This window comes from Anastrepha obliqua, chromosome 3, assembly GCF_027943255.1.
Source record: "Anastrepha obliqua isolate idAnaObli1 chromosome 3, idAnaObli1_1.0, whole genome shotgun sequence".
In the NCBI taxonomy this organism is placed as follows: Eukaryota; Metazoa; Arthropoda; class Insecta; order Diptera; family Tephritidae; genus Anastrepha; species Anastrepha obliqua.
Window position 1 is genome coordinate 49,987,378 of NC_072894.1, and position 11,063 is coordinate 49,998,440.

Genomic DNA, 11,063 nt, shown 5'->3' on the forward strand with positions numbered 1-11,063 from the left:
ATTTTTAAATGCGTGAATTTCTTGAATAATTGGCCAGTAAATCAATTATTGTGATGTTTACCAGATATTTATGGAGTACTAAGTAGTACTATTTTTTTCAGTATACTACAAATCCACAGCTATAAAACCCATACTAATTCCTCTGCAAAATAGGTGGCTGAGTTCGAAAATCCTAAGTAATTATTTGATCCGGAAAACCAACAATACCACAAAAAACGATCATATCGCACTTGTTACGTTAAAGCGTAACAACTCAAAATCTGAACATTTTCAGTAGAGACGAAAAACTGTTTCCGTAAATATTAATAATATAATATATTACAAGGAAAAAATATGTAATTGCACGAAAATATCATTGAAAAGAATATAACGGTTGTTTCGTTCTTATTTGTTTAGTAGTTGCGCTAAAATAACACATTTTTGAGTTGTTACTCTTTTCCTGAAATTTTTTTATACACTTAGTGGTATATTTTAAACAAACCGTTTGGTTGTAAACAGGCACAATTCAAAATGTTACAGTTTATGTGACACAAATTTGTTCAAACACTTGGAGACAACTAAAAATGTAACTCTTTAGTTGAGACAAAAAAGTCTTTCTGAAAACAAAAAGAGAGTCATAACGGTTTTTTTAACGAAAGACTAGACAAACCACTGAACGATTTTTACAGTGTGTAGAGATGACCACTGTACATTGTTTTCTTGCAAAAAACTAAAATTTGGAAATTTTGAGTTGTTACGCTTTAACGTAACAAGTGCGATATGTTAGCCACTTGCTAAACTTTACTAAAGTAGATATATGTAGTCAATGCAAAAATTATAAGTAGGACTTTCCTTCTCAGGCGAATAAATTTTATTTAGCAATATCTTGAAAATTAGATTACTCATTTTCGAGATGAAAACAATTATCACTTATGTATATATATATGTATATAGATACGAGTATAATTGGCGCGTACACCCTTTTTGGGTGTTTGGCCGAGCTCCTTTTCCTATTTATGGCTGGCGTCTTGATGTTGTTCCACAAATGGAGGGACCTACAGTTTTAAGCCGACTACGAATGGCAGATATTTTTTATGAGTAGCTTTTCCATGGCAGAAATATACTTGGAGGTTTGTCATTTCCTGCCGAGGAGCGAGCTATATCAGAAAAATCGATTTTAAAGCTGCATTCAACAGCACGGAAAGGAGTTACCTATAATCCGCACTGTCTGAATTTGGTACCCCGCAAAACTAATATCAGCAGCTCTCCGAGCGGTTTAATACCAAACGAGGTTTCAGACCCCATGACCCTGTATCGAGTGACTTCTTTAAACTGATTCTTAAACACGCTTAGGTACCATTTATTAAAAGAGAATATACAAGCGGACGCATGCCGACGATATTTGCATCATACATCTTAACAGCAGCTTTTTTTAAGCTGGATAAAGAAGCAAAGCGTATGAGTCTGGTGATGAGCAAGGACAAGACGAAGAACCTCCTGCCATCAAAACAGCGTATTCGCGTATTGCACCGACGTCACGTTATGATTTTAAGGTTGTAAGAGACTTCGTTTTTCTAGAAACCAGTATTAACACCGATAATAATGGCAGACTTGAAATATAACGCATAATCTCTATTGCCAACAAGTGCTTCTTTAGAATAAGATAATTGAGTAGTAAAGTCCTCTCTCGATGAACAAAACTAACACTTTATATGTTTCTCATTATGCCCGTCCTGTTGTGTGGCGCAGAAGAATGGACGATGGCAATATCCGATCAGGAGTGCCTTGGAGTGTTTTAGAGAAAGATTCTGCGAAAGATTTTTGGATTTTTGAATGATGGAGGCGACGACAACTATAGGCGATGAGCTGTATGAGCTCCATAATGAGATAGACATAGTGCAGCAAATAAAGATGCAGCGGTTCCGCTGGCTAGGTCATATTGTCCGTATGGACACAAACACTCCGGCTCGGAAAGTATTCGCGGTACCAGCTGGTGGTAGCAGAGGAAAAGGAGGCTTCATTTGCGTTGGAAAATGTGAGGTGGAGAAGGACTTGGCTTCATTTGGTGCCGGTTAGCCCAAGAAATAAACGACTGACGCGCTTTATTAAAGAAGAAGAAGAAGCAGAAGAGCAAGAAGATTTTACAAATAGGAAAGCTACTATCTTTACATTTTCTAACCCACTAGGCAAAGTCAATTATTTTGACTGACCTAAGAAAATAACTCAAAACGCGCTAATCGGGGTCATAAGACAATCATCCTTATTACAAAACAGTGACACCTTTCTTGGGTGAAGCCTTTTGACGTCAGCCAGGCTTCGTCCCTCCAAGAGAGGTGCCCACACAAAAGTGGATAGCTTCTTTCGATACATAAGATTTAGTAGAGTAAGAAATTCCCTCTCAATCGAGGTGTTCGTTAGGAGGTTACATTGTATTAAATTGTATTTTCACGAATAAAAATGTATATGTATGCATCGACATATGAATATATATGTAGCTATCTGAATCAAACATGCACAGAACTATGAATCCACAGAAACTTTTAATTTTATTATCTAAGACTAAGTAGCGAGCGAATAAACGAACATACCATCCATAAGTATGTCATTCATTAAGCCATATTTCATTCATAATTGGCCATGGTAGATATGCGGGTCCTTAGTTGATACGCAGATATTATATTTTTGAATTCATTGTATGATACATATTCATGATATATATAATATCATTATTCATTTACTCTAACAAAGTCAAAAACAAACAAGTAAGGCAGGGCTAAATGCGGTCCGGAACGGACATTTCTATACGCGCTCATATATCAGTAAAATTCAAAATAGGCTGTTTTTTCATTTTTGGAATCAAAAAAACTCATAGGCAATGCGCGTCATGGCTTGCAATATCAGAGGGACACACGAAAATTATGCCTTAAATTATAAAAAGTGGGCGTGATTTTAGCAAATTTCAAAAATACTTGTATTTATGTCGGATATATAGCTTCCCACAGCTAAGTGCAGTGTTAAATGAGTTTTATTGTGTCTTTTCATCGAAATGACACAAGGGCTGAAAAGTCCCGGGCCTAACACATATATGGAACTAGTTTTATTTCATGCAATTTTTTTCAATTAGTACTAACCTTAAAAACATAGCTGCTAAAATTTCATGATATTCTATTCATGAGTTCGTGAGTTATAGTGCTAAGAGTGGCGCTACCTTTTTATTTTCAAAAGCATGGATCAAAAAGAATTTCGTGTTTTAATTTTACACTGCTTCTTGATACACTACGTTGATGAATAAAGCTAATTTTGAACAATAATGTTGTGTGTTCTTTGTTAGGTCAGGGACTTTTCAGCCCATGTATTATTATATTAATTTTTATTCCAGTTATTGTGCTCATTCTGAGCATTTTGATAAATAAGGGTATGTATATATCTACCTTGATTCATTTATGATGTTCGCACAACCGTTATGTGAAAAAAATTATAATACCCTTGTGCACAAGCTTGCATGGGTATAAAAATCTATGAATGCATTTCATTAAGACTGACGAGGGCAACTAAAACAGGAAAAGGCGAATACTGGTGCCGACGTTTTTGGGATTGATAAATAAGGAGTGATGGTCTGAGCATTTATCTCATATACATACATACATACATACGCACATACCTACAACTACTTTTTTTTTACATATACTGCTTAAGATACTTACATACTTTATTTGATACTTGCATCACTGCTTCTTTGCACGCTCGTATGCTTGTACGAGTATGTACTATATGTAGGTGCTTTTAACAAAATCAAATAACATAAATCCTCTAGAGCGCGTGCATAAATGGTTTGTTGTGCAAATAAGCGTTTTATTCACTGACACACAATTACTTCCAATCATTGAATTGACTATTGAAAAGGCAAACAAAAATTAAATCACACAAAAACAAAAACAGAACAAGGAAAAGAAATCATGATAATATTAAAAAAGAAAAAAAAATTCTGTACCATCAGCTCCTTAGAGAAAATTAAGTAGCGAAGTCAATAGAATACCAAAGACAAATCAGACTAAAAAGACCGGAAGGACAGCAAATAAATAGAAGAAGTAAAAATATTTTTCGATTCGCTAAATATACGAGGGCAAGAGAAAACTGTCAGTCTATCATTTAGTCGGCCATTTATTAAGGCAGTCTGTCAATAGCGCATAGTTTGTAGTACCAACCGCTTTCATCCATCTACGAGTATAGTACAACAATTGCACCGCCCACCGTTTCGTATGCGCATATTTTAATAGTAAGTAGTTAGTTTTATTTTTACATCTTCAAACACTTTTACACAATTGATTTCCCACCTACATTCGTAGATACTATGAGTATAGCCACGATGGCGTCGGAAATTGAAGGGTATGCGCTAGCAACATTTACTTTCACTCTACTTTGATTGTGAACTTGAAAGAGGCGCATTTCACCGGAGATCGGGGAAAGTAAACATCTTGAGTCGTTTAACAAATAAAAGCACTTTGACTATTATAAACGATTTATTACGTGTATTTTGTGAAAAAGGAAATGGAAAAGCACTGTTAAGTGTGTACTAACTGTTTCGCACGGTTTAATAAGGATACATTTGGCTATTTGCTAATTAAAGCTAGAAAGATTTTTCCATTAAAGATGGCAGAAGCGTTAGTACTTAGCCATAAGTTTTCAGTTTTTAGCACTGCAAAATAATTCTTAGAACTAAAAAAAGTGCTAGTAAAAAGTAAAAGTATATACTTTTGTATATCGGTATACCCGAGCTCATGCTCGAAAAGTTTCGTGAATACTCCGTGGTCATTTTCCTGGGCTGTTCGAAAATATGCAAGCAAAATCGAGAGCTCTAATACGAGGGGTGCCTTTTATATTTCGGGATTTGGCAACCCTGGTGTTGCAATCAGGCAACTGACAGCTGTATCGCAAAGTTTGACATTTTTTGGCTTTTACGTACTCAGAACGTTTTGAAATACCAGTCCTATTTGTGTTGTTTACAGTAACTTAAAAGATTCATCTCGGTCCAAAAATGGAATTAAATCGTGAACATTTTCGTGCGATTATTTTTTACAACTTTCGACGTGGATTAACTCAGCAACATTGCATGGATGAACTTAATTCATTTTTTGGCGATGAAGCTCCATCAAGGACCAGTGTTTATCGATGGTATGGTTAATTCAATCGTGATCGTAGTTCACTCCAAGACGAATTTCGTGAAGGTCGTCCAAAATCAGTTGTTGTTCCGAAAACCATGCATGCTGTGCGCGAACTGATATTGCAAGATCGTCATGTAACCTATCGTGAGATTGAGACAATCTTAGGCATTAGTGTGACCAGCATACATTCAATATTGCATAAACATTTGACTGTCAAAAAAATTTGTTCGCGTTGGATCCCACACAATTTGTCAATCGCTCAAAAAAAGGCTCGTGTCGATTGGTCGAAGGAAATGCTCAAAAAATACAATCGCGGGACTTCGAAACACGTCTATGACATCGTGACAGGTGATGAATCATGGATTTACGCGTATGAGCCCGAAAGTAAACAGCAGTCGACTGTATGAGTGCTTCAAGATGAGCCAAATCCAACAAAAGTTGTTCGCGCACGAAGCACTTCCAAGCAAATGGTCGCCTGTTTTTTCGGAAAAACTGGACATGTCGCAACTGTACCACTAGAACAACGCAGAACAGTAAGTTCTGAGTGGTACACAACCATTTGTTTGCCAGTTGTCTTCCAAGAAATTAGGAAAACCAATCGCCAAAGACGGATCACTCTTCACCAGGACAATGCGAGCTCTCACACATCGGCTCAAACAACTGAGCACCCAAAACATCGAGTTAGTGGGTCATCCGCCGTATATTCCTGACTTGGCACCGAATGACTTCTTTTTATTCCCGTACGTAAAAAACAAACTGCGAGGTCAACGTTTTTCGACACCTGAAGAAGCGGTTGCGGCATTCAGAATGCATGTTTTGGAGGTACCTCATTCAGAGTGGCAACAGTGCTTCGACAATTGGTTCAAACGCATGCAAAAGTGTATAGATCTTCATGGAGAATATTTTGAAAAACAATAAAGTGATTTTCGATGATTAAAATTTGTTTTTGTTCTCTAATCCCGAAATATAAAAGGCACCCCTCGTAAGTAACATTTTAATTACCATTAGGTTTTGTAAATTTTTTGGAATGTTCGTATCAAAAACCACATTTATTTTTAATTGCATTGAAATAATATCTGATTCTTCATCGAGTGTGACTAGTGAACAAGTCAGTTCTACACCGGTGGACAGATTCTTTAGCAAGTTGGAAGTGCCGATAAGCGAATGTTAAATCTGTTAAAATTTTCATTGCTTTTATCATTAAACATTGTTTTGGCTAATGAAATTTCAAATATAATTACTTTGAGAATGGTGTAAATCCAATTTTCTTAAATACATACTACAATTTAGTTCGAAATTATACTACAAAATTAGAATTTAGCTCAAAACAATATTTTTATATTTGTGGGCATATTGTAAATGACATAAACGGGAAACTAAATATATCCCCGGCATTTCGGTTTTACCCCGTTTATTATAGAATATAAAGTCAACCAGGGGTACCCAAATTGCTCTGGTTGGCTGAAGCATTTAGTTGCGTGGTTAACAACATGTAATAATCCACAGCGATATGTTTTTTGTTTTTTTTTCCTTGTTAACTCCACCGGAGCATAAGGCCTTGACAAGACATCAGTCAGGCGGTTTTTTCGTTAATCTATTTTACTTTTCTGTCAAGGTAGGTGATTAGCCTGCCGCTAGAGCGATATGTGGACCAGACAAAATATTGTAGAAATTTGAAATTTGAAAAGTTGTTCAGTACCTCAAGAACGGCGTAGAAATAATCGACTATAAATTTTTATACTAGGTACTGTTATCTAGCGATGATACCTATTTTGGAAGTATCGAGAGTATTATAAGAAAAAAAAAATTAATTTTATGTCGCTAAAGACTATTATTCGATACTACCATAAAATAACGTCGAAAATATACAAAAGCCTTAGAAGATACGATTTTAAGAAAAATCGGAAAAATAGCAGTGGTGCAGAAGTAAATTGGTTGAAGATATGTTGGACAAGGGTTTTAAAAAGCAAACCATATACAATGTTCTATAAATTTTCACTTAGTGAGAATTTAAAATCCACATTCTAAATTTTTTGCTCTTACAGGGAAGGCCACAGAACTTTGGAAATATAGTACTAACACGATTATATAATATAAACATTCCAGACTCATTACATTCGAAACCTTTATAGATATGATTGATTTAACGTTTTCATTGAGTGTGGCGTCAAGGTAAATGTAAAATATTTTCGGGAAAGTATTCTGGATGTTGCTTTGAATTCGTGGGCAGGCAAGCATTTCGGTGGTATACCATGGGCGTTTCAACAGGACTCCGCACCGTCTTACAAAGCTCGAGTGAACCAAGAATGGCTAAAAAACAACGTTGCGAACTTCATAATGTCCACACCATGGTTGTCAAATTCACCAGACGCGGTTGCGGTGGATTACATGCAAGTCACATTCGGACAGCTTGCGATTCGTTTCTGAACCGTCCCAAGGCCATAGTCAAGGCAAAAGGTGGTCATATCGAGCAAAAGTAAATTGATTCTTAGTTTTGTATTATTTTCACACATTTTTTTACTTTGAATTGAATAAAAGTAATTTTCCAAACTAAATTTATGGCCTTTTTAATTGGTTACACTTTGAGTGCCGGATCCTGCAATATACACAAAATCTCATCCCTAAAATGCTTTTAAGAATATGGTTTCCATTTGCGGAATTTCGTGCTTTTTCATGCAATAACTTGCTAAAGTCATTTGGATTAAGATAGTACTTATTGAACTAATCCATTTATTAAATGAGATGATCAGTATAGAAGTAAAATTATTAAAAATATACATATGCTTTTAAGCACATATTTACCACCTTGATCAAATAGTTATCGGAGCAGCTGCTAGGTGACGCTCTATGTCAACTAAATTAAGTTTTGTAATTAACATCCGAATTATCCAAATATCCAAATTTTATCACCATAACTTGACATTTGCAAAAGTTACGCCGTCTTGAGTAAATCTACTTCTACACGTGTTTTCGATTTTTTACAGTTTTAAAAATAGGTTTGAATTTGCAACCCCGAGTTTGCATTAAATTTTGCGTTAAAAATGGATTCAATGGTGCGAAAATCTTATGATACTCTAAAGAAAACAACCATTTAGGAGTGGCATGAACGCTTCAGAAGAGATCGTGAGCCCATCGAGGAAGGCGAACGTAGTGGCAGATCGTCGACAACGAAAACTGATGAAAAAACCAATGAAGTGAAAGAAAAGTTCATCAATAACCGCAAATTAAGAACTTACAGAAGGCTTGAACGTTGCTTATGGATCCGTTTAGGACATTATTGTTGTAGCACCTTACATTGTAGTTACTGATGGTCCCATTGAAAGTTGGTTCCAAAGGATTTGAATTTGCAAATAAGAGACCGCGTTGATATCGGCAAAGACATGATTTCCAAGGCTGAACATTCTGGAGAAGAGACGTGAGTTTATGAGTATGACGGGAGTGAGTGGAGAGCTCCGAATGAACCAATTTTGGTCAATACCAAAAAAATTACTTCGTTTTCTGCCAAAAAAGAAAGTGATGTTTACAGTTTTTATATCAAAAGGTCAGACGTTAATAAGGACTATTATTTGGGCGTTATGAGACGTTTACGTGAAGTAATTCGCCAAAAAAGAAATGATTTGTAGGAAAGGAACTCGTGAATTTTGCACCATGATAACGCACCATCACATAGTGTCACCATTATCCGTGAATTTGAGACTAAAAACGACTCGTTCCACACGTCCAACAACCAACAACATCGAATTCATCTGATATGGCCTCCTGCGATTTTTTTCTGTTTGATCGACGCGTTTTAAAAACCGAAAAGAAGTTAAGGAAAAATCGAGGATGGCTCTGGCTTTACCCAAAATAGAGTCCCAAAAATGTTTCGGAAATATTGATATTTGATAATAATTTCAAAACGATTAAGGTGTACCGAATCACTTTGAGATATTTGACTTTCAAATCATTAGAACCAGAACAAAATCACTATATTTTAGGATAATGTGACAGTTAATATTACAAAATAAGCACGAACTGAAAATTTTACTAAAAAAGGAAAATAAATGTATGACCGGAATAACCTGCTGCAAGGTGCGGCTAAGTTATAATTATAGGAAAAAATAAATGTTCTTATTAAATCGCCGCAATTAAATGGAATGCAAGCAACTTTAAGATAAGATTATAGCGCTAGAAAATAAAAATAATAAATGAGTAATAGAAAATGTTCCTCTTTGCAAAGAAAATCCGATTAGGAATGATAATATTTTTCAGGGAGTCTTAATCAATCAACTGGAGTAGAGCCCAATCGATAATCGATTCCATCCATCTACACTTCAATAGCTAAGGGGGAGAAACTGTTAGAACTATTTTTTGATACGTGTCTAAAATTAGTACTGTAATGTCTCGCTTTATGTGGATTATTTTTGTGCGATTTTGAAGTTGTGCGGTTTGTCTTTCAACCAAAAATTTCTTGGGCAACATATTTATAGGTTTGTTTAGGAAGCCCACGCAGTCTCTAAAAATCGTGGATCACAAAAAGCTCATACATTTTTTATTTATTCATCCATTAATGCAAATATCTTTCGCAGTGACGGTCTCTTCTGATGATGAAGGAGATTTGGAACCACTTCGCAAACGGTGCAAACCGTTATCAGATTATAATAATGATTAAAAATGTAAATCCTTTCTTACTTTTCAATAAAATAAAATGAATTAAGTTTGAATAACAGTTTATTTTAAGCTTTCATATGAATTTCTTTCAGAAATTTAAAGTAATTTCTTAAGCAGCCTATTTCTTTTAATTTCCGCAAACTTTTTTATGCGGTTTTATGTTAATTTTAGCTCGTGGTTTTGGCTTTATGCGATTTTGGAAAATTACGGAACGTATCCCTATTTTTCAAGGCAAGTAAAGTCTTTTTTAATGGGATTTTTTTATATGCGTTTTTCTGTAGAACGTATCCACCGCATAAAACGGGTCTTACAGTATTCGACAAAAACAGACTTTTTCAATTTTTTAGAAATGTACACGTATACCAAGAAGATGCTATTTCCAGTATTAGTTTGAAGTTAATTTCACCTCTTCTACACATATATTGTCGTCGTAGCAGGATGGGTTGATGCATGATTACCATTTTGAAGTGCACAGGTTCGAAACTTCAGGCGTTAAATATCAATTAATAAAATAACGTGTTTTCAATAGCGGTAGACGATGGTAAGTCTTCGAGTGTATATCTGCCTGGAAAACTTCCCTCATAAGAAACCGTCTCGTTCGGAGACGGCATAAAACTGTAGGTAACTCCATTTGTGAAAAGCATTAAGACGTATACCACAAATAGGAAGAGGAGCTCAGCCCAACTCCGAAAAAAGGTGTGAGGCCAATTATATATAGAATAAATCGTACCAATTTTTTTTTGAAGTAATTAAACATATTTTTTTTCTTGGCAAAAAAGATGTAGGTATAGGAGTTTAAACCATCAGCGGCTAATCTAAAAATACATCACAAATATTTAAATTTAAAAAGAATTCATATAAATTTCTAGTTTAAAAAAACTATTTCTCTAGCGTTTAAATAGATGGTCACATATACAAGTATACATCATTACAAAAACCAGTATAACTTTGAATGTATGCATGTATGTATGTATGTATGTATGCATGGAAAATGGTTGCAAACTTGAACTACTTTATAAAAGTCAGATATGAAAGTTCACTTAAAGCCAAAAAATAAAGGCAAAACAAAACAACAAAACGGTTTTGAAATGATAAAGTTTCCTTTTCGTTGTAGTGAAATGAGTCGAGACCATTTTTTTCAGTCAACTCATGCTTAAGCCGAACAATTTTACGTCATCCACCAATTGATGGTATCATCTCGAAGTGCTTCTAGATTTACTCTTAGCACTGCGCCTTGTAGCAAATCGTGTATGCTGTTCTGACTATTCGATG